Here is a 25,194-nt window from a genome sequence, read left to right as displayed (position 1 = left end):
TATGACCAATTATGGGCCTATCCTCATAAAATTTGGTACATCGATTTTTGTATATATTGAATAAATTTGTTTTGAATTTCAACCTGATAACTATATTTGTAAGAAATTTATGAGGATTTTAGTGATTTTCGGGAGTGGACCTTATATTGCAGCTATTGTTAAATATGGACCGATATTCACAAAATCCAGAAGTATGATTACTGAATACAAATTACTGATCTGTGCTTAATTTCATTTTGATATCGATATGTTTTTAATATTTTTTAAGGTTAATATCTTTTTTCGGAAATGGGCCTTATAGGGGAGCTATGACCAATTATCGGCCAATCTGCATAAAATTTTGCACAGTGATATCTATATATATGAGTATAATTTTTGTCGAATTATAGCATGATAAATGTATTTATAAGAAATTAATGAGTACTTAACTGATTTTTGGAAGTGGACCTTATATGGGAGATATGGTCAAATATGGACCGATATTCACAAAATCCAGTAGTGTGATTTCTAAATATAAACTACGGATGTGTGTGAAATATTGTTTTGATATTGATATTTTTTAGATATTTATGTAGGTTATTGTGTTTTTCGGAAGTGGTCCTTATATGGGAGCTATAACCAATTATCGGCCGATCTTCATAGAATTAGGTACAGCGATTTTGGTATATATGGGGATTATTTATGTCGAATTTCAACTTGATAGCGACATTTATAAGACATTTATGCTTATTTAAGAGATTTTCGGTAATGTACTTTATATGGGGGCTATGGTCAAATAAGGACCGATCCACGAAAAATTTTGTAATATAATTTCCTTTACCACGAAACTTATTTTTGCTGAATTTCATGTGGATATTCCTATTCTGTAGGCATTTATAGACCATAGAACCATATTTCGGGAAGAAATTTGTATGGGTGCTAGGAGAAATCATGGACCGATTCTTATAATTTTCACCAGAGTTACTCCTTTTATCTTAAAAGTAGCGAGTGCAAAATTTTATGATATTAGCTGCAATATATTTACAAATATATAAATATTTTAATACATAACTTTGGTTCCACTGTACCGATTTCGCTGATTTTCAATACCAAACTGCTTAGGACAATAATAAACATTTGTCTTGCAACTCTACACAGACGGACAGACGGACAGACAGACGGACATGGCTCAATCGACTTAGAATTTCATAAGGATCAATAATATATATACTTTGTTGGGTCTCAGATGAATATTTCTCAATGTTACACACGGAATGACAAACTTATATATACCCTCATTCACCACTTATGGTGGTGGAGGGTATAAAAAATTAAAATTCAACACTCAAAATGTAGTAGAAAATATTAAAAAATAGTATTTTTGGGCATATCAATACTTGACTTAGTTATGAAATAATAGTTTAATATCTGAAAACAATAGAATTGAAAATGTTTAAACAATTATTTTATCTGACTACTAGCATTTCATCCTCTACTTCGTTAGAGGAATTGTTAGTACAAAGGAAAATGAAGCAAAAAACTGCAACTCACAATATTTTAAGTTATTTTTGCTAAAGCACGATTTTGACAATATTCAAATAGCATGATTAAAATGCTCAGTGCCTTATTTAATGTTTCTATCATTATTAATTTAATTAATTTGACGCTAATTTCTCCTTTATTTTATGTGTCTTAATTCATTAATTTAGAAAATTCAAGAAGAACCATTTAAGAAATAAAGTTTCACAGAGTCCTCCATCTCCATTCTCACTCATTCGGGATCATTGTCTATTACTTGAAATAACGTATTATTTTAGTTCTGCGTTGCCATGTGTGTGTTCAACATCGTTCAGTTATGTAGGAAAGTGTACATATTTTGTTGTTAGCTTTCCTTAAAAAAATAAAAAAAAAATATATCTGTTTAAAAACTAAAAATGTGTCTCCTGAAAAATTAATTTTATGAGTTATGACGACGTTGCACCAAATGATAATAACTGAACCCAATCCTACTCATTTTATATAGCCATTGTTAAAACCATAACAAAGATCATTAATTTTATTGTAATTCTTTATTTGATTGATTACAAGGTTTACAGGACGGGCATCGCTTAATCGAAACACCAGCACTAACCCAATATACCCTACCCTTTATGGTGGTGTAGGGTAGAAAAATAATTTTCTCTAGAAAGATAATTTTCTCTAGAAGCTTAGGTTTATTGAAAATGTTTAAAAAACAGTATTTAAATAGGGACATTTCTTAAGATATCGCAAAAAGTACCATTATTTACGCAATTTTACAACTTTCAATCGATTTCCGGTACGTGTTCTAGTTATCCGTTTTCACTTAAATTTTGCAGTAGTTAGTTTTAGCTACTAACGAACAAAATAATACCCATCCAAAGCTAATTTATTTTTTAAGGGCATGTCTAGTGTGCACTGATCATGCCTGTTCCCAGATATGATGCCTTGTATAATTGTGGCAATTTTTTTTTTTCTAATTTAAAATTTTTTATGAAAAATGTTTATGACATCAAAGTTTGAATGGACCTACCCCCACCTTCAAGTTTTTCCAAACATTCTTTGTATGCCATTCGATTCCTATGAGTGTCCACTTATTGTTTCCGTTCCCAGATATGATACTCAAGGCCTTATATAATTGTGGCAATATTTTTTCTAATTTATACTTTTTTATGAAAAATGGTTTTGACATTAAAGAATGGACCTATCCCCTAATTAAAAGTTTTTCAAAATGAAGTTAATATGACATTCGATTCCTACGACAGTCTATATCCCGTTTTTGTTTCCCGGTATGATGGCCATTGTCTTATATAAATTTGGCAATTTTTTTCTAAATTAATATTTCCATAGCCCTAAACTCTACTCATGAACATCCTATTTACATTCTTATTTAACGATGTGGTACGTATGTCTTGATATAATTTTTGTAGATGCATTTAAAAATTATTATTTGTCATTGTTTGTTTTTTAGTTTATTTTAAGGTTATGTTGCGGTTTGTTAAAAACTCTAATTTACATTAGAGTTAAATTCAAAAAGAGAGAAAGTAACATTTATTAAGACTAAGAGCAATTGAATTGATTATCAAACCATTAAAAAATAAACAAAAACATACCATGTAAATAAATATAATTTTATAACTGTTATTTTGGGTGATTTATTTTTATCACAAAATATAAATCACAATTTGGGTTTTTTGGTATATGGACGAGTTATTTTCGGTCTCTGTCAGTATGTCCCCCATAGTTTGTTTTTCTTTGTGGCTATATTTAATTGTTTTTGTTTGTTGTCAATTGTATCATATTTCTTTTAGTTTTGTCCACCAAATTGTTTTTTGGACACAATATGTACATTTCAAAACTCATCAACCAGTTTCATTGGATTTAAAACTGCACAAATCGTCTACTATCTTTTAATTTTCCTGTCCAACTTTATTACAATTATTTCACACATCATTTGTTTACACTTTCATAATTTTCTATCACATTCATAAAAAAAATTCACTTTTAAAAAAAATATTTAATTTTTTTTAAATTTTATATTACATTTTCTTTACATGTTTGCTTAACTTTTGTTATATTACTGTCAAAATGTCGTCTGCCAAAGCTGTTTGTAAAAAAGGTAATTAGGGGCATTGCCAGATTGTGATATTATTTTACGCGGGTAAGGCTTATCAACATTCATGATATAAAACATGAACACTAGAGCATTGCCATATAGGCAAAGCAATTTATGGCGCGAAGATGACAAACATATTCGGGAATTGATTCAACATGTCAAGTTAACAAACCAGCTCTTCAAGGGGTGGTCTAGGATAGCAAAGGGGAAAGAAAATTTGAATTTGCCAAAAAAAGTCAAGAATTGTAAGTCTTGAGTTAAAAAATATTTATTTTGATAGATATCCCACTCGCATCCTACTAAGCGACCAAAAGGGTCTTCAAGAAAAATATCTAAGCTTTTGTTTGAGCTAAAAATAAAAAAGAGTCCATTTTGAAAAAAACGTCAACAAATTTTTTGATTTTGCGAAAAAACTTCAAAAATTTTATGATTTGAGTTACAAAATATTTATTTTGATAGATATCCCACTCGCATCCCACTAAGCGACCAAATAGGTGTTCAAGGAAAATATCTAAGCTTTATTTTAAGAAAAAAGGGCCCATTTTAAAAAAAAGTCAAAAAAGTTTTTGATTTCGGAAAAAAAATATTAAAATTTTTTTATTTTTTTTTTTAAATATTTTTTTTTTCGAAATATTGATGAAAGAGCTATCTAAACTATTTGGGACACATTCTGCAAAGAACAATAGGTAATAAGTTACATGGATAAGAAAAAACACCTGCTTGACCAAAATGTCAAACTTTGACCCCCTCTAACTCGGAGAGTTCTCGACCGAACTTGTTGAAAAATTGTGTCTGAGTTACTAACCTTGGTGCAAATTTCATCCCGATCGGAAGAGATTAATTTCAAAAGTTGGTTCACTTGACATGAAATGCCCCATATTTATATCGTTGTGTAAATAAACCAGGGACCGAAAATAATAATTATTCTTGAAATTTCTAAGGAAAAAAGCCATCACAGGATAATATCGGAGAGTCAAGTCAAGCATACCATTTTGATTGTTTTCAACTATAATTTCATAAAATAACATGCTTTTTAAATCCTTGATTTTTATTTATTTTGTCAGAAATAATTGTTATTTTCTGATTTTTATTTTTTTTGTCAGAAATAATTGTTATTTTTGATTTTTATTTTTTTTTGTCAGGAATATTTGTCGGACTTTGAGTTTTATTTTTTTTTGTCAGGAATATTTGTCAAACTTTGAGTTTTATTTTTTTTTGTCAGATATATTTGTCAGACTTTGACCTACAATGGGTCAAAATCGGGAAAAATATTTTTTAACCCGAATTTTTTTTTAACAAAAAATTTTTTTGTTCATAAATTTTTTTTTTTACCAACAAATTTTTTTTGTCATAAATTTTTTTTTACCAAACAAATTTGTTTGTCAAAAATTTTTTTGTTTCCAAAAAAATTTTTTTTGTCATACATTTTTTTTACCAAAAAAATTTTTGACAAACTTATATATACCCTTGCCACTCGTGGTGAAGGGTATAAAAATAAAAATCAAAGTCTGACAAATATATCTGACAAAAAAAATAAAAATCAAAAAATAACAATTATTTCGGACAAAAAAAAAATAAAAATCAAAGTCTGACAAATATTCCTGACAAAAAAAATAAAACTCAAAGTCTGACAAATATTCCTGACAAAAAAAAATAAAAATCAAAAATAACAATTATTTCTGACAAAAAAAATAAAACTCAGAAAATAACAATTATGTTGTGATTTTTATTATAAATGTCATAATTGTTACGGTCCCTGAAATAAACTAATCATTTTTTGTATTTCTTCTCATACATTATTTCCACAAAAGCTCTATAATTTTAATCAACTATTTAGGTCCGAAAATTAATGTTATAGATATTACAAACGAAATGACTATTTATATGTATCTTTCTTCAGTAGTAATGAAGAAGTCTATAAATATCTAAGAAAGCGCCATAAAGGTAGATTTTGCTTGCTCTTTCCAATTTAAAACTACGTATACTTCATACTAATTGCATTAAACCCACATTTATCATACGTCACACAGTGGTATGAGAAAAAAAAAGATGGAAATAAATCTGTAACTTCTAAATCCTTAGTCCGATTTTAATGAAATTTCACATGTGCAAACGGGAAGTGCTGTTGAGTTTAAGTTTTGGATCTCATGAGCCCACCAGGAGCTGAGCCAGTGGTCCCCAAAGTAGGACACCTCGGGTATGGTCAATTTTAAAAATTATCCTATTTATTGTGTTCCGATTTCAAAAAAATTACATATATAGAATCTTCTCATCGAGCACTAGCTAGCTATCAATTATCTCTTACAGCTTAGGAGATATCAGCATTTTAAAATTAAATTTTCAACATTTTTACCCACCCTACTCCAGTTTTTTGATGAATGCGGTTCCAAATATTTCCCGATTTTCTGCATTTTTCTTTTATAGGATTAACAACAGATGTATATATCAAACAAAGGAAGAATTGTTTAAAAATCATGACTGAGTCTAAAGTTACATGCATTTGAATTTAAAAAAATTAAAAAAGGTGATTTTTCGCTATTTTTTGGGAAAAAAGTACTTTTATTCTTTTTATGTTATCTAAAAAATTTCTAAAAGGATGTATAATGAATTTATACTTTTTGAGAATCTAACATTACATCAAATATTTGGAATGAAAAACAAATTTATAATTTTTGATACTGAGGGGACCAGATCCATTCAAAAACGCCTATTTTTTATGTAAAATTCAACTTTAGTTCCAAAATTCTCAAATCTCATAGTGGATATCAAAATATAGTAACCCATTTTAGATGGCTCAATAAGTTCTTAATTATTTTGTGAAGGCTTCCGATAACTCCACCCCTAGTATGAGTATTATAGCCAAAAAACGAAAATATCCCATTTTTGAATACTTTTTGGGGAATTGCGGGCTTCCTGATACAAATTTCAAAACTAGTTTTTATTTTTCCATTTTCAATAAAAAAATCTATATAAATTTCAAATTTCATTAAAAAATATTCATAAATAACAAAAAATATTCATAAATATGCATAAAAAGCATTTTTTGTCATATGTTTCAAAAAAGTATTCCTTGAATTTTTTAATAATCAAAAGTTATATACATTATTAAAAAGTAGACAAAATCCTCTATCCATTGATATATAACATGTCTGTCTACCTTATGTTTTTTACGTGGCAAATTAATTAGGGAAAACTTAACAACTCGTAGATTATTTAAATTGTTATATTTTCTTAAAGAAAGTTGCATTTTAATAAAAAAAATAGTTAAGTCACATTTTTGTCCAAAAAATATACTATTTTTTGAATTTTTAAATTGAAAATCGGTTATTTTTGGATTCGTAATCGATATTGCTCTGAAGTCTTTTGTATGTTATTGGTAATTTAGTTGTCTAACTAACAAAAAAAATTCGAGTCCATTCGGTCCAAAAGTGCGACCTATATTTTTAAAAAAGCGGACCAAGCTTTGGCAAAATTTTGAAATGCCTATAACTAGGAAATTATAAGATGTAAATAGCACACGTAAGCATATTTTTTTTTAAATTTCTTTAAAATCGGATGGGAAACAAAAAAATAACACGTGTTTAAAAATTTTACATGTCGACGTACCTTACTTTGAGCCCCCATAGCGCCGCCCCTGGAGCATTTGTAGGGCCCATTTTAATAATTTAAACTGGATACGCCTAATTCAAATTTTATCCCGATCGGACCAGCCGTTTAGAAATGCCAGATTTATTTCCAAAAAATTTCGATTCTGCCCCACTATGCACTGTTATCTACTATACATTCATAAAAATGTTGTTATGTAGGGAACATGCTTTTTTATGAATTTCCATGTTAGGTAAATTATCTGCGAATTGTTAAGTTTTCCCTAATTAATTTGCCACGTAAAAAGCATAAGCTAGACATGTTATATATCAATGGATAGAGGATTTTGTCTACTTTTCAATAATGTATATAACTTTAGACAGTTAAAAAATTCATGGAATACTTTTTTGAAAAATATGACAAAAAATGCTTTTTATTGAGTTTTTGCATAGAGACAAATTTTTAAAATTGAAATAAAATTGTTATTTATGAATATTTTTTAATGAAATTTGACATTTATATAGATTTTTTTATTGAAAATTCCCAAAAAAGTATTGAAAAATTCCAAAAATGGCATATTTTCGTTTTTTTGGCTATAATATCCATACCAGGGGCGGGGTTATCGGAACCCTTTACAAAATAATTAAGAACATATTGGGCCATCTAAAATGGATTACTATATTTTGATATCCACTATGCGATTTGAGAACTTTTGCCCTAAAGTTGAATTTTACATAAAAAATAGAGGTTTTTTTAATGGACCTGGTCCCCTCGGTATCAAAAATTATAACTTTTTTTCACTTTAAATATTTAATGTAAAGTTAGCTTTTCAAAAATTACAAATTCATTATACATCCTCTTAGAAATTTCTTAGATAACTTAAAAAGAATAAAAGTACTTTTTTCCCAAAAAAAAATAGCGAAAAATCGGCTTTTTTTAATTTTTTTTTAAATTCAAATGCATGTAACTTTGGACTCAGTCATGATTTATTTGATATATACATCTGTTGTTAATCCTATAAAGGGAAAATTCAGAAAATCGGTAAATATTTGGAACCGCGGTCATCAAAAAACTGGAGTAGGGTGGGTAAAAATTTTGAAAATTTAATTTTAAAATGCGGATATCTCCTAAGCTTTAAGAGATAATTAATAGCTACGACGAGGTTTTATATAGTGCGATGAGAAGATTCTATATTTGTAATTTGTTTTAAATCGGAACACAAACGAAGAAAGAGGATAATTTCTAAAATTTACCATACCCGAGGTGTCCTACTTTGGGGACCCCTGGCTCAGCTCCTGTTGGGCTCATGAGGTCCAAATTCAAAACTTAAACTCAAACGAAGAAATAGGATAATTTTTAAAATTGACCATACCCGAGGTGTCCTATTTGGGGACCCCTGGCTCAGCTCCTGGTGGGACTAAGGGTTTAGAAGTTACAGATTTATTTCCCTCTTTTTTTTCTCATACCACTGTGCGTCATGAGGTCTAACAACTCAGAGTTGATAAGGCAAACTAATAAAAAAATGTCTAAACTTTTTCTACCAATTATTATTTTGTTGTTATAAAACAACTTTGAAGCCTCATAACCTTTTAATGGATTAGTGATAGAAAGGAAATATTGGTGCACTTGCCAAAAAAAGGACGACATGACGTCTAAATGTATGACCGACTCGCACTAACTTTGGAGGGCCGACCCACCCATGCTAGTGGCACACCCCCACTAGCATGTGTGTGTCGGCCCACGCCATACAAAAATTAGTAAAAAATACTATTTCAAAAATACATAAAAAAACTACAATTTACTGATATTCTTGATTAAATTGTCAATATTATTTCTATAACTTATTTTTAGAAAACTGATTTCTTATGCACTTTTTTACTATACTTATAGTTCAACAGAACCTATCGTGGGGTTTCTCGCTTTTTCTTGGAAGTGGTATAGTTTTTACGTTATTTTTTATTTTGTAAATCAGTAAAATCTTATTCCTAGAATTTAGAAATTCCTATTAGATTTGTATGGATCACACAAAATTCTAAGAAGTTTTGCCGAAGAAACCATGCGTCTAAAATCAAAATCGAGCTTCCCATTTTTAAGGCTAATCTTTTCCTTTCGAATTTTATATTTTTGTTTAAATATGATAACATTTTATTGAACCTTGTTAGGACCTAAATTCTTGGAATTTAGACCTACATAAATTAAATTGTACAAAAAAACTTAGGAATAAGCCAAATAAAGAAAATATTATTGTTTTATTGGGTAGATGATGGATGACATCCATCAACGGGGGGCGGCTAACATCCGCCAATATTTGGATTTATTCTCATTTTATATATCCGGAGGACGATGGGGTAGAGGAGGTCATACGAGCCGTACAATCAGGGGCAGGTGGTGGGTACAATACTGGCTGCGAAAATAAACAACAGAGTATCTATAGCAGAATATCAACATCAGAAAGTGTCAGCAGAGGAGTTTAGAGTCAACGTAGTGTAAGCAGAGAGGAGTCAACAGAGGGTATCTACAGAGGGACAAGTGTAGATTCTAGAATTACATTCTAGAATATTTTTGAGAGCAGGAACTAGTGGTCAGGAGTAATACGGCGCCGGTACGTGTCACCCGAGAGTTCACGGAGCAACAGCAAGTTGTTCTCAATAAAGAAGCAAGTCAATTTACAATTGTGGCTCAATAAATATAATTAAGCAATTGAAAAAAAAAATAAAGTGTGAAGAGAACAAAGGCAAAGTGTTTTAAATTTTATGTTAAGGACCCTGGACTAGACTGAGCGCTACCCCAGCTTCAACCCGGAGTAACCGGAGGTTTCTTAAAACCTTTTAAGAAACTTGACTATATTTGGGCTTGTTCGAAATTAAAGAAGGGCAGAAAAGATGGATTTTTGCAAATGGAGAAGATTAACAATAAACTTCACCAGAGAATGGTTAAAAAATTCTCATATCAAGATAGTTCATGAAAAGTATATTGTAAAACTGCAAAACCATCCCAACCCGCTTCCAAAACTCCGTTGACCTGATCTTTCACCCTGTAAGATGAGTACCATTTGTACATGTTATAAGATTAAAATACTTATTGTTAGGGCTATAAAAGACAGATTCAATAAATAAAAAGTAAAAAAAGACAATGCAGCTTGGTACATTTTAACCCAAATATATGTAAGTAGGAGTAGGAATATTGTTCAGGTGATTAGTGGACAAAATATTGGTTCTAAAAAATATAAATAGTACATCCGCATTCAGTTTGAAAAATCTTCTAAATACAACAATAGAATACAGTCATGAGCTAGAGGCAATGAATATTAATTTAGGAGAGGCAGATCCAATTATTGCTAGAATAATAATAAGAAAAAGAAAGTTTTATTCTGTATGAATTGAATACCAACAAATCTAATATAATGGACTTTATTGAAAAGCACTACCAAGTGCTAGATGCTTTAACTAAGCTCTAATAATAAAAAACAATATGTAAGATCTACATAATTTTTTAAGAAAAACGTAATTATTTTTTTTTTAAAAGTCAAGTCCCGCAGCCATTTAAAAAAAAATTGTTTGTGATATATTTCTGAGAGAGTGATTTATTAGATAATATTTTAGGTTAGGGGTTGAGAGAAATAGAAAAGAAACAAAAACAAATAGTCTAGATGAGTGATTTATAATTTATTTTATTTGTAAAGGTCAGATTGTAACTTTTATTTGATGCAAATCAACGCTTAAATATATTAAATTTATCAAATGATTTATCACAATTACATAAAAAATCTCATTTCTTTCACTCAGACTTCATTAAAAATTACTAACAATATGTTATTGTATGTAAATAAAAGAGAAAGTAACAGTTATTATGATCAGGAACAATTGAGTTGTTTGTCTCACCTCAAACCATTAGAAAAACAACAAAAACAAATAAAGGTCATACCAAACCATGTAAATATAAATAATTTTCAGTGATTTATTTTTATAACAATTTGGGTTAGTTATTTGGGACGAGTTATTTTCGATCTCTGCTTCTAACAAATCAGTTGTTCTCGTAGTTGACTCTTGAGTGAATGGGTTAAATTGTATCTTACTGATCATACATGTTTTGCATTTGAGATTACCATCCTTGAGATTCATACGCTTTACCATTTCCTTTTGAGACATATCGCATAATGAATTATAATTTAAATGTACAAGTCTGTTGTTCTACAGCTCATTCATATTATTAGCAGCAGACAGTTTCTGTACTTTCTCCTCAACAATAAATAGATTGTTCTGTTTTAACTTCTTCACCATCAATTTCTTGTGGCAACTACAAAGTGTTCATTTTCGGATGAAAGCAGCATTATAGCTAGAAGCACATCTTGGATGACGATTCCCGTCTCGTATAGCTTTTCTGTTAATTCCATAAAATCATGTATGTGTTGACCAATATATGCCCCTTCCGCCATTGTCAGATTCACTAGCCGTTTGTAAAGCGACACCTTTTAAAGTTGACCTCTAGGCTTCAAAGTTTCTTCTAGATGCAACCAAGCCTCTCGAGATGTTCTACAATTCTTGAACACGTTCATTTGCGATGGTTTTACACAAAGTATAATTGTAGCAATGTCCTTTTTATCCTCTGCTTCCCATGATGATGGATTCTGAACTATTGCAACATCCTCCTTTTTGGTAGCACCATTAACAATTTTCCACCAACCACGATATATTAAACACTACGCATGTGTATATACCAGCTATCATAGTTTGCGTCGTCAAGTTTCTCTATTTGATATAAAGACGCTATTTTGTGTTAAAAAGTTAAATAAATTAAAAATTCTTTGAATTATCTTTTCCACAAAAGTTTCAAATGTTTAAATTTGCGGGTCCAGAAAAATATGCTTTTGCCCATATTTCTAAAATTGAGGGCATATTGGAACTTTTAAAACCGGCCACCAACACATTCACTAGACTATATTCATATTGTATATATTTAAAATATAAAGTAGAATCCGAATATAAAATAACAATTAATTCAGAAATACAACTCCGCAAACCAGTAATGATTGACAAATGTAAAACTTCAAATTAAAGAAATATTTGTTTTATATGTAAAAATCTGAAGTAGTCTATAGGATACGAACATAGGCTTCATGATCCATAATCTACAATATATTTACTAGACAAATATTACAATATCAAAAAAAGTTGGCTTTACAAATCGACCCATCCTAATGACCACAGCTCCCTTATAAGGTCCATTTCCGAAAATCACTTAAATAATCATAAATTTCTTATAAAACGCTATATCAGGTTAAAATTTTAAATAAATATTTCCCATATATACAAGATTGGAAGATCATTGGTCATAGATCCCATATAAGAACCACTTCCAAAAAACACATTAACATCTATAAATATTTTAAATATATCGACATCGAACTAAAATTGTATACAGATCAATATATTATATCCAAAAATTATACTACTGGGTTTATATAATCGGTCCATATAATCACTATAATACCCATAAAACTCTTGTAAATAACGTTATTGAGATAAAATTCAAGTAAAATAAGCCTCAAATACATAGAAATCACATTAAAATATTAAATGGATATCGACTCATAATAGATAATAACGCATATAAACATTCATATCGGTAAAAAATGTAACAGAAATAAGTTTCACGTAAATTTATTGACTATTGGCTCTAGACCCACTTTAAAGTATACCAATCAGCGCAGGATCCTTTCTAAGTCGATTAAGCGAAGTCCCTCCGTCTGTCCGTCCATGTAAACCAATATGTGTTACAAGCGCTTCCATTGCCCCAAGGACAAATCCTATTGAATTTGGTTATAGCCCCCATACGATTGACCTATCTGAAAATAGTTAAGCTCTCATAAATATCTTACTTATATAGATATCCAAACCAAATTCAGAAAAAATAAGCCTTATATAAGCTGTACTCCCCTCACCAAAGTGATGATAGGACCACAATTAGTCATAGCTGTCATATAGGCTCACTTCCGAATACCAATTTAACTAACATAAATCTTTTAAAAATGTTGGTATTACATACAATAAAATTCAAAACAAATAATTTATATATGTATACCAGCTGTCCCGGCAAACGTTGTTCTGCCATAGCTCCCACAAAGTTTGAAGACTCCCACTATAATAGTACTCCAGATACGCATTAATAAATGTTTACTTTGTATGGGAGGTGCCATGCCCATTGTACCTATATAGGTCAATTGTGAATCTAAACCATCCAGGGACCCACTCAAACACACACAACAAATTTCATCGAAATCGTCCCAGCCGTTAAGGAAGAGTTCAGTTACTAACACACGTACAGAAGAATTATATATATAAAGATGAGGCACTATCAAGTGAACCAACTTTTGAAAACGATGTCTTCCAATCGGGATGAAATTTGCACAATTTTTCAACAAGATCTGTCGAGAACTCTCTGAGTTAGATGGGGTCAAAATTTGACATTTTGTCCAGGCAGGGGTTTTTTCTTATTCATATAGCTTATTACCTATTGTTCTTAGCAAAATGTATCCCAAATAGTTTAGAAAGCTTTTTCTTCAACGAACGATTTTTCCCGAACGGTAACACTGCCTCTCTGTCTTGTGTATTTATGAATATGTAGTTAGGTTGTGTTTAGTTGACATATGAGTGACATATGCAGTGTTGCATTTATAACTCAATAATGTACACAAACGGACCTCATAAAAACTAAACAAAACAAATAATGTCAAGCAGAGTCAACCTATATAAAGTTCAACAACAAATACAAACAAAAAATTTCAGCAATTGAGGATAAAACAAGTAAGAAAGTATGGTCGGTCAAGCCCGACCATATAATACCCTACACCAAGTAAATGAGTAAAAATATTTTTCTTTTAAAATATCAATAATTTATATTTTCGAGTGATTTTCGGAAGTGGGCCTTATATGGGAGCTATAACCAATTATGGACCGATCACCATAAAATTAGGTCGTGTGATTTATGTCTATATTAAAGTTAACAATGTTGAATTTTGTGTGTATACCAAAATTTTTAAGCGATTTATGCACGTTAAAGTGATTTTCGGAAGCGGGTCTATATGGGAGCTATGACTAATTATGGACCGATCGTAACAAAATTTGGTGACATGAATTTTGTATATATAAAACTTATTTGGAGCGAAATTTGAGTAGATACATAGATAAATTAAACATTTATGACCGATAAAGTCCAATTTCGAGGGGACATTTGTATGGGGCTAGGTGAAATAATGGACCGATTTCAGCCAGTTTCAATAGGCTTGGTCCTTGGGCCGAAAAAGTAATATGTACCAAATTTGATCGAAATATCTTCAAAATTGCGACCTGTACTCTGCGCACAAGGTTTACATGGACAGCCAGCCAGCCAGCCAGCCAGCCAGCCAGCCAGCCAGCCAACCAGACGGACGGACGGACGCACATCATTTAATCGACTCAGAAAGTGATTGTAAGTCGATCGGTATACTTTAAGGTGGGTGTTAGACTAATATTTTTGGGCGTTACAAACATCTGCATAAACGCATAATACCCTCCCCACTATGGTGGTGTAGGGTATAATGAATATTATCTGGGTTTAATTAAAAATGGTAAGAGTTCAATGATAACCCGTACTTCAGACAAAATGTTTTTGAAACCACAAAAACAATGCTATATACCACATTGATTGTACTAACAAGAAGTCCAAACAAAAGATAAGAGGGATAACAAAATATAGCAGCAGCAATTAATTCAGATGGTCGTGGCTAATAAGCGGTAATTCAAAAGATCAGATAAACTTAACGAAGCACTATGAAAGAAATTCTACTAATAAAATAACTCCATTACTTATTCAGTTCAGAAGAAAAATATTTTAAATGAAGAAATATAATAAGACAGTTCCATGTAAACCTATCAATTAATTTCTGAAGGGGACATGAAGTCGATGAAGAATTTGAAGACATCGACAAAAAAAGCAACTGGCGAATGTGAGGAAATTGCCCACCTTTCACACTCGACAATGTAAATTTAACGCAGTCTCATTATTCCACCTGCCTTGGTATTTATCTAGATATACGACTTACTTGTCGTCATCACGTAAAAAGCAAAAGATTTCACATGAAGCTAATAGTATATAGCATTTATTGATTAATCAGTGATCAATCATAATTAAGCCTTAAATATAAAGTCATCCCATATAAGACCGTTTTAAAACCAATTTGGGCGTATGGAATTCAATGGCTGGCAACACCAGTATATGGAAGATATGGAAATAGAAGAATGTTGTTCACGTGATTTGTGGACAAAATATTGAATCAACCAAGTACATCCACTTTGAAAAATCTTCTAGATACAACAATATAATGGTATTCAAAAGCTGCAGCCTATGAATATTGATTTAGGAGAGGCAGATCCAATTACTGCATCATGGCAGCTATTCCTAATACTTTATAACGTCGAAAGGAATTATTTTGAAAGTAAATTTTTAAATAGGTTTAAGTTCATTTTTATTATAATTTATTTGTAATAATTCAAAGAATATCACTGAATACTAAAAAATTGGTATATCCAAATTTCAATTTTACAAAGAGAATTGATTTGCTTCTTATGTTTGATCTTATAATTGATGGAAAAATCAGGACGAAGCTGAATAATACAAAATTAGGTTGGGTAGCATATAGCATGACAAAGTTAGATGGTACAAAACAAAAGAAAATAATATTGTTGCAGTTAATACCACTTGTGACAAAATATTGGAATAAATTTGGGAATTGGAAGAAGTTGGGACAATAATATACGAAGAACTTTATAACCTTATGCCACAAATAGAGGTGATACTAAATTCACATCCATTAACTCCCTTGTCCGATGATCCAAATGACTTTCATGTCTTAACATCTGATCATTTTCTAATTGGAGATACCTTATGTACATTTTACGATTCTTCTAGTAATAAAAGCTATCAACACGAAAACGTTTTGGGAACGTTGGTCCTCAGAGTATTTATCTGAGTTACCAAAAAGATTTAACTCTTTCAGCCACGCTTTTTTTATGTAAAAATTTAAAATCAAAACCATTGCATATTTTTAATCAAGGTTAGTTTATTTTAAAAAGTAAGAAAAACTTAATCAAAACATGATATTTTTGGTTTGTTTACTTAATATTAAGATTGTAAATAAAACGAGTTCATTTCATTTTAAAATCTAAAAACGAACGTTTTTCTATTCCGTTTATTCCGTCGGTTTCGCCTAGCGGTTTCAATTAACTCCAGAGACTCTGAGTGTATCTGCAGACAAGCGAAAAGCTTCCCAGTTTGTGTTTGTTTTTAAAAATATATATAAATGTGGCAAAAGATGTCAGTATTTGTCACCATCTCTACAGATATTTTGACTACATTCTCTTAATATCAAACACTGTCCTGTGCATACTTTTGAAAGATTATAATCTTTCAATGCAGAATGTGCTGTTTTATTAAACCGTAATTTTTCTTCTGATTTTTTAATATTGATAGGATGATCATTCTTTGTCAATCTTTACAAGCAGGTAATAAAATGAAACATATTTGTTTAGTCTAGTTTAGTTATATGAATTTAATAGGTAGTACTTAAATAAAATATTTTTGTAAATAAATTAATTCCCGAATATATCGAGTTGTTCTTGATTACTCAGCGACTGCCGCTTGTCTGCGCAGTAGGCTGTATTGAACATTTTATTTCTAAGTTTATTTGTTTTATCCCAATTAACGTCTGAATTTCCAAAAATCCCTTCTTGCGATGTAAAGAGAACCTATTACATGAAGTTATTACATTGTACATGTTTTTTTCTTCTTTATTTTCTACCTAATTTAAGTAAAACCACGATACATTTAAAAGGCCAACCTATTAAATTTATTTAAGTATAACTGTTATCCTATGGACCTATTTGTACAGCTGCGAAACCATTCCAATACGCTTGCAAGACAACTTGTGCAGATCTAAACCCGATTCAGGCTCCGTAGATCAGATTTACCACCCTGTTAAGATGAGTACCAGTTAACCATGAAGGCTCTCTTGTTGAAGTGCAAATAGTTTTAATTTTAGTTATAAGATTTAAATACTTATTGTAAGGTCGATAAAACTATAATTGTGCAAAACAAAAATAAAACAATAAGGGTACTCATTTAAACGTTGTATATTTTGTATGTATTGTATAAATTTTAATTTTAAAATGTTGAATGAAAGTTAAATCTTTGGAACAAACGGTGGTATACATAGTTTGGAGGACTTTGTTTATGTTCTAGCTGTTGGTTAAAGTTTTCATACACAATGTCATTTAAGACAATCATTCTGTTCCAAAGTTACACAATTTTCACATGCACACAATTTTTATATTTTATTTGATTTTTATTTCTTATAAATAAAAGTAAACAAAAGCAGCTGATTCATCAAATGCACAATAAATTCAAGTTTGCGAGTCTAAATTGTCGCGCAAACTTATCGGAGTTGTGCAAACGAATTTTCATACATTTGACATTTCATTTGCGAGAGTGTAAAAATGCACAGATTGCACAGTTTGCGAGGCTTTTAAGCATTTACATGAGGACCCTTAACGTTTTCCAAAGTCGAATGCCGTGAATGCAAGAAAGTGTATTCAATCATCGATATCTTAAAAATACATGAAAAAAGTCATGCATCTGCTTCAAGGAGCGATGATGCAGTACAATCACCATTAGAGATGCCAATAAAGTGATAAAATGCCTTTAAAACAAGAGTGATGACTCTTTTATATGAATGAAGAATGTCTCCTACCTGCTTGCAGAGCGTTCAAGGAAGAAGTTGATGTATTTTTAACAATAAATTACAATATTGAACTCCATGCTTTATATGCCAAACCCAATTTGGATGATTTGGAAAACATACCATGGGAGGTGAAAACTTTTCAAACGAAGATGGGAGAACAAAATTGATAACAAAAAACAGAAGAATTCCATGAAAGAGATAGTTGTTTGACCATATTTCAATTAATAAAAATTGAACTAAATTGAAATAAAAATCAACCTCTAAATATTTTTTTCTGTTAATATTCATAGTTTCTGTATTGCCGGCCTTCAAACTGGAGAAGGGCTTTAAACTCTGTGGTGTAGCGAACATCGGCTTCGCTAAAATCTACATGAAAAAGATGTAGAACAATTACCATTTAGAGATGTCAAAAAGGTGAAAAATGCCTTTAAAACAAAAGTGGTGATGACTCTTTTATATGAAAATATGAATAAAGAATGTCTCATACCTGAGATATTTTTAAAATAAGCTTAAAAAAGTCATGCATCTGCTTCAAGGAGCGATGATGCAGTACAATCACCATTAGAGATGCCAAAAAAGTGATAAAATGCCTTTAAAACAAGAGTGATGACTCTTTTATATGAATGAAGAATGTCTCCTACCTACTTGCAGAACGTTCAACAAAGAAGTTGATGCATTTTTAAAAATAACAGATACATTAATATACAATACTGAACTCCATGCTAATATATTTGTTTATAAAAAAATAAAAAAAATAAATGTTTTCCAAAATCGAATGCCGTGAATGCAAAATAGTGTATTCTAACATCGATATCTTAAAAATACATGCAAAAAAGTCATATGCTTTAAGGACCCATGCAGATGACAGGATGTAGGTGAAAAATGCCTTTAAAACAAGAGTGATAACTCGTTCACAGGAAGATATGAATGAAGACCTGAGATATTTTTAAAAGAAACTTGCAGAGTATTCAAGCAAGAAGTTGAAGCATTCTTAAAAATAAACGATGCATTAGAATACAATATTGAACTCCATGCTTTATACGCCAAAGCGAATTTGTATGATTTGGAAAACACACCATTGGAGGTGAAAACTTTTCAAACGCAGAAGAGAGATAAGCGATTTTGAAATAACATTTTCCAACAAAATTGACAACATCATTCAAACAAAAGAATTCCAAGAAAAAGATTAATAAAAATCGATCTAAATTTAAATAAATAAAAAAAGCCGAAATATCAAAGTAACACTGAATTCGATGAACAATAAACACTCTGTACTTTTTTTACTGAATGAGTGAAAGTCTCTTAAAAAAACTGATTTTTTCAATATTTTCAAATTAATATATTTATCTAACCAGAGCATCCTGACGGCAAAGTTTGGCAAAAAATCATAAACGATGACTTCAAAAAATATAATTGTTTAGCAAAATGACAATAGATGCCAATAAACTATGTTTTAAAGGCTATAGAATCTATATTTTTTTTAAGGTAATACAAAGGCACCTATTGCGTGGATCCAAGTGAGCTGCTCTCTTTCCTGTCTCCGCCATGCGGCTGCCTGAGAACCTAACCTAAGAGGACAAGCTCATAATTCATTTAAGATTAATTACAAAATAACATAATTTGTCTTATTTTTAACAAATTGTTATCTTGTAATTGTCATTTATTTGTGAAAGAGCTTAATAATATTGACGATATTATCCCGCTAAGTAAATAATTATATATATCTCTATCGAAAACCATAAAAAGTGATAACTTAAGTAACATTGAAATTAGGTTTCTAGATTCATGTAGGTTTATGCCATCAAGCTTAGATAGTTTGGTAAAATATTTAACATGAAATGAATTAATAATTGTTAAAGGATTTTATTCAGAAGATGAAAATAAATTCAATTTATGAAAATTCTCTAGAAAAACTTAAGGAAACTTGTCTGCCAAGCAAACATATATGACTTCTATAATAAACTAACTGATTCAGTTTGCTCTAGTTTGTCCACATGAGCAAGAAGTGTGGAGTACATTTGAATGTAAGACATTAGAAGATTATTTAATGTTATACTTAAAAAGTGATGTTTTATTATTAGCAGACGTATTTGAAAATATCAGGTCAGTTTGTAGAACCTATTACAATTTGGATTCATGCTAATAATACACAGCACCAGGTCAATGTTGGGATGATATGTTAAAAATAACTAATATTAAATTGGATTTGCTTACAGACATACAAATTATTTTGTGTCTACAAAAAGAAATTAGAGGTGGAATAGTTCAATGTTCACAATGACATTCCACAGCCAACAACAAATTTATCTCCGATTATGATGAGAAACTACCTTCTAAGTAGAAGGGAATTTTGAATGGTTAACAGGCTATGACCAATTATGGGCCTATCATCATAAAATTTGGTACATCTATTTTTGTATATATTGAATAAATTTGTTTCGAATTTCAACCTGATAACTATATTAAAAGAAATTTATGAGGATTTTAGTGATTTTCAGGAGATTTAACAGAAATTATAAAAGTAAGTAAATATATACATAAATAAAATTAATTTTAATAACTAGTGCCTGCAAAGATTAACAAATCACTGATGCTAATTTTCTAAATTTAAATCTTTATATACTGAAAATATGTTTCTGTTATATAATTGAGTTGGCATTTTAGATATTTGTAATAGGTACTAGGTACTAGTACTACGTTACAAATATTTTGATCTTATTGAAAATTAAATTAATCTCTGCAACATGACTGACTGACTTATTTATTCATCATTTCACAGCCCAAACCGCTAAAGCTAGAATTCCGGTAATAGGTTCCTTTTACTATATACATATATCCTAAGACTAAGAAGGGATTTTTAAAAATTCGAACGTTATATCTCTATAGCTTCAAAACAAATAAACCTAAAAATAAAATTAATCAAAAACAAGTACGAAAGTATGGTCGTACAAGCCCGACCATATAATACCCTACACTAAGTAAATGAGCAAAATCATTTTTCTTTTTCGTGAATGTTTTTGCGAAGAGTGCTATGATGGGACCTATGACTAATTATGGACCGATCGCTATATGAAAGTTATTTGTGTTGAATTTTATGTGTATACCAAAATTTTTAAAATATTTATGCTCATTAAAGTGATTTTCGGAAGCAGATATATATGGGAGCTATGACTAATTATGGACCGATGATCATAAAATTAGGTAACATGATTTCCCTATATATAAAACTTATTTAGAGAGAAATACCTTTATCAATTAAACATTTATGACGGATAAAGTCCAATTTCGGGAGGACATTTGTATGGGTGCTAGGTGAAATAATGGACCAATTTCAGCCAGTTTCAATAGGATTCGTCCTTGGGGCGAAATAATTGTATGTAACAAATTTTATGGAAATATCTTCAAAATTACGACCTATACTTTGCGCACAAGAACGGACATCGTTTAATCGACTCAGAAAGTTATTCTAAGTCGATTTGTATACTTTAAAGTGGGTGTTAGATTACACACATCTGCACAAACGCATAATACCCTCCCCGCTATGGTGGTGTAGGGTATCAAGATCCGACTTTGGAAATTCGATATTCTAGGTGGCCAAAGTAGGTAAAAATAGTACCAGTAGAACCCTTTGTTAAACTTTCTATCTCCTAAATTTATAACCATAGTAATACAATTTATAATTTATCTGATCTATGCCCGTAATTTCAACAAACGGATATGTATCAGTGCTTAATTACTTACGGAGTAAAAATATTTGGTAATTTTTACCAGAAGATATAGATTTGAAATGAATGTCAAGTTACCTTTTAGGTAAATTTATCTGCTAGGTATTTTACACTATAAATATCTATTTGTTGAAATTACGGGCACTAGAACCATAGAGAAAACACGGAAACTCTCCTGTCAAAGACCTAACTCAGTTGTCAAAAACCTAAGTGGTGTGAATGTATTAGTAAAAAAACTATGTGAAAACAAAAACAACACTCGTATGTGTAACTTTTTTGAGTAATTTTTTTGTTTGAGTTTTTTTCGAGTTTCCGCTCTATGTTCTCTATGACTAGAATAATAATGAGTAGAAATCTTTTTAATTTTTTTTTTTTTTGAAATTAAATTTTTTCAGGGGTACTTTGGTAATTATTTTATAAAAATTATTTTTTTCAATAATTCGTCCTTTATAATTGCACTTTTTATTACTGATTATTAATATGTGAAATTATTTCTTCACGGAAGAAATTAGGGTCCAAGAAGCAAATCTGGACATTTGTTATTATTTATTCAAACTAAACAAAGATAAAATCTCCTTTCAACCACACAAAACCCACTCTCAAGGTGCTAATCGAATCTCAAGTACGAAGGGGGTAAAAAGGAGCAAACTACAGTACACTTTGTACATTTTGGTATTTTTTTGAAAATTATTTTTGCTATTCTATTTTAAGTACTTTTAATTTTGTTTTTTTCAATAAAATTGTTTTGCTTCCACTGAGATAAGTCAGACTAAATTATAATTTTATTCAGCTGATATAGTGGGGAGGGTATTATGCGTTTGTGCAGATGTTTGTAACGCCCAAAAATATTAGTCTAACACCCACCTTAAAGTAAACCGATCGACTTAGAATCACTTTCTGAGTCGATTAAACGATGTCCGTCCGGCTGGCTGGCTGTCCATGTAAACCTTGTGCGCAGAGTACAGGTCGCAATTTTGAAGATATTGTGATCAAATTTGGTACATATTATTTTTTCGGCCCAAGGACCAAGCCTATTGGTCCTATATTTCACCTAGCCGCCATACAAATGTCCTTCCGAAATTGAACTTTATCGGTCACAAATGTTTAATTTATACATGTATCTACACAAATTTCGCTCCAAATAAGTTTTATATATACAAAATTCATGTCACCAAATTTTTTTATGATCGGTCCATACATAGTCATAGCTCCCATATAGACCCGCTTCCGAATATCACTTTAACGTGCATAAATCACTTAAAAATGTTGGTATACACACAAAATTCAACATAGTTAACTTTAATATAGATATAAATTACACGACCTAATTTCATGGTGAGCGGTCCATAATTGGTCATAGCTCCCATATAAGGCCCACTTCCGAAAATCATTCAAAAATATAAATTATTGAAATTTTAAATGAAAAATGTTTTTGCTCTTTTCTTAGTGTAGTTTATTATTTTTTAAGCGATTTATGCACGTTAAAGTGATTTTCGGAAGCGGGTCTATATGGGAGCTATGACTAATTATGGACCGATCGTAACAAAATTTGGTGACATGAATTTTGTATATATAAAACTTATTTGGAGCGCAATTTGTGGAGATACATTTATAAATTAAACATTTATGACCATAAAGTCCAATTTCGGAAGGACATTTGTATGGTGGCTAGGTGAAATAATGAACCTATATCAGCCAGTTTCAACAGGCTTGGTTCTTGGAAAAATATCATGTACCAAATTTGATAATATCTTCAAAATTGCGATCTGTACTCTGCGCACAAGGTTTACATGGACAGCCAGCCGACCAGACGGACGGACGAACATCGTTTAATCGACTCAGAATGTCGATCGGTATACTTTAAGGTGGGTGTTAGATTAATTTTTTTGGGCGTTACAAACATCTGCACAAACGCATTATACCCTCCCCACTATGGTGGTGTAGGGTTCTTTTAACCCATTAGTTCGATTTAAATGAAATTTGACAAGCGTAAAAAAGAAGTGTTGCTGAGTTTAAGTTTTCAATTTTGACCGTATGTGCCTACCAGGGCTGCGGCCAAGGGTCCCCAAAGTATTACACCTCGGGTATTTTAAATTTTTAAAACTATCCTGTGTTCCGATTTAAAAAAGATTACAAGTGTAGCGTCTCCTCGACGAGAACCACAAAAAAACCTTGAAAAACGTAGCTTTCAATTATCTCTTATAACTTAGGAGATATTATTATCCACACTTTTTTTATATAAAATTCAAAAATTCTCAAATCGCATAGTCAATATCAAAATAAAATAACCCATTTTAGATGACCAAATATGTTCTTAATTATCTTGTAAAGGTTTTTCATTTTTAATAAATAAATCTATATAACTGTAAAATTTCATTAAAAAATATTTATAACTAAAAAATTTATTTCAATTTGAAAAAATTGTATCTTTGCAAAAACTCAATGAAAATAATTTTTTGCAATATTTTTCAAAAAAGTATTCCATGATTTTTTTAATTGTCTATACATATTTTTTGAAAATAGACAAAATTCTCTATCCACTGATATATAACATGTCTACCTTATGTTTTGTACGTGGCAAATTAACTAGGAAAAATTTATAACTTACAGAGAATTTACCTCAGAAGTTAGACATCTCGTGATATCCACACTTGAGTTCGCCACAATATACACTTTTAAGGTCAAGGTGAGAGGTAGCAGTGCCGAGGACCTGGATGGTTAGTTAGTGTAGAAATAAACTAGCCGCTAACAGCTCCCCTCAGCGTCAGGGTAATACGCTGTTGTAAGTAGTTGCCTAGTCTACGCACGCCGTCACTGCGTGGATGGTCCGTTGTTTTACGGGCCTACTCGTGGGAACAAAATTGAGAACACAGATATTTTAAAACCAACAACTACTGAGGAGACTTCCGATTTCAGGGATACTAAGGAATCGGAATGGGGGGTTTCGGACAGCACCCTAGAAGGTGATTTAACCCTGACAGACGTTCATGCTCAAATTTTTCAAATTCAAATTAAATAATTATTTATTAATATTTTTTAATGAAATTTTACAGTCCTATAGATTTATCTATTAGAAATAGAATAATAATAACAAATTTAGAAATTTTTAATCAAGAATCCCACAATTTAAAAAAAGTTTTGAAAAATCCCAAAAATGTGATTTTTTAGTTTTTTTTGGCAATAATATCCTTACCAGGAGCGGGGTTATCGGTTAAATAGTTAAGAATGGGTTATTTTATTTTGATATCGAATATGCGATTTGAGAATTTTTGCCAAATTCCCCGTCGGTATCAAGAATTTTCAAATTTTTTTTCATTTAAAATATTTGGCATATAGTTGGCTTTTCAAAAAGTATAAATTCTTTATAGAAATTTTTTGAGATAATTTAAAAAAAAATTCGTCATAGAAGTAGAATTTCGCGTTCATTGAGAAGATCAGGATTCAGCAGCACAATTATTAAATCGATTATCGTAATGCTAAAATACAACAAGATTCTG

Source organism: Calliphora vicina, chromosome 4, assembly GCF_958450345.1.
Source record: "Calliphora vicina chromosome 4, idCalVici1.1, whole genome shotgun sequence".
NCBI classification, from domain to species: Eukaryota; Metazoa; Arthropoda; class Insecta; order Diptera; family Calliphoridae; genus Calliphora; species Calliphora vicina.
Note: the sequence above shows the minus strand (reverse complement) of the source record.